This window comes from Penaeus monodon, chromosome 32, assembly GCF_015228065.2.
Source record: "Penaeus monodon isolate SGIC_2016 chromosome 32, NSTDA_Pmon_1, whole genome shotgun sequence".
Taxonomy (NCBI): domain Eukaryota; kingdom Metazoa; phylum Arthropoda; class Malacostraca; order Decapoda; family Penaeidae; genus Penaeus; species Penaeus monodon.
The window spans coordinates 31,130,757-31,132,403 of record NC_051417.1 but is presented as its reverse complement, the minus strand read 5'-3'; positions in this window follow the sequence as shown (position 1 = coordinate 31,132,403).

Genomic DNA, 1,647 nt, shown 5'->3' with positions numbered 1-1,647 from the left:
CGCTAAGCCTACCGAAATTACAAGAGAAACGGTCCCATCGCCAAGGCAATTACTACCCAAAGGGATAGAAGACCCTGAGGCAATGTTTACACTCTTCCGTATAAGAGGGAGACAAGTGTTGGAACTCCTTGAGTAGTTTACCAAAATTCAGTTACCCCTTTTCCAAGTACAAAACTCTTCTTTAAGTAGTTACTTGTACTTATTTACCTCCTTTCTCTAGTACAAAACTCTTCCTTAAGCAGTTACTAGTACTCAGTTACCCCCTTTTCCAAGTAATAACTCTTCTTTAAGTAGTTACTAGTACTCGCTTTATCTCCTTTTCCAAGAAAAAATTCTTCCTTAAATGGTTCCTGGTACTCAGTTACCTCCTTTCCCAAGTACAAGACTCTTCCATAAGGAGGTATTAGTACTTAGTTACTCACTTTTCCAAGTAAGAACTCCTCTTTCAGTAGTTCCTAGTAATTAGTTATCTCCTCTTCCAAGTAAAAATTGTTATTAGTACTCAGTTACCCTCTTTTCCAAGTAAAAACTCCTCCTTAAGTAGTTACTAGTACTCATTTTTACCTCATTTTCCAAGTACATAAGTCATTCTATCCTCCACAAACATTCTGGGGAGTTAGTTCAGTGTTCAAGTAGCCATTCGACACTTAACAGTCTCATTTTTGTATTTTCGATTAAGTTTCTTCTCTCTGCCTTAGTATGTATTTTCTGTCCTATAAACGAGCTATTCGTTGAGTATGAGATAGGTACTTGGTTACTAAAATCTCCTTTAATAAGTCGATCTTTCGTTCGATCTGTAACATATCAGTTTTGGGAAATTTAGGTGCTAAGATAGTTAGTTACCTTATACGTGTTAGTTTCGTGGGGATTTCAGTGCTTGAATAGGTAGCTAGCTTACGATCTTTAGTTACACAGAGACTTCAACGCTAAAGTAGTTATCTGTTTCAAGGAGATTTCAATGCTCAAATAGTGATCCTAGTTACGGAAGTTTCGTGGAAATTTAAACGTTTAAGTAATTATCCTAGACAAGGAGATTTCAATGCTGAAATAGTTGTTCTAAAAGTTAAAGTTACTGGAGACATCAACGCTCAAGTAGTGATCCCATAGTATTATACCGCTTGGTGATCCTTGACTTATTAAAGGAGATTTTAGTAACCAAGTACCTATCTCATACTCAACGAATAGCTGGTTTATAGGACAGATAATACATACTAAGGAAGAGAGAGAAGAAACTCAATCGAAAATACAAAAAAGAAAGTAAATTACAAATTGAGGGGAACATGCAACATTTTAGAAAGAATGGCGGATACCAGCGAAATTTCAGTAGAAACACACACAATTATGAAATAATAAATGCAGGCCATTAATGTCAGCGGAAGAAAGCAACAAGTTACGAAAGCAGAATCATATATAATTTATCCTAATGACAATTAAATCCCACTTTCTTCCTTTGAATAATACGTCTCTTTTTTTTTTAGTTTTTCCACATTCATGTACTAAGACGGATAAATGCGTAGAAAATAGTGTGCAGTGCATAATCTAAACAAAAGTACAAGTTGACGTAAAAGTTTATGCTTCACGCTTTTTAGTCTTTGTTTGTGTTCGTCGATTTCTCTTTTGAGAGATGAGAATATAACCGTGAGAATG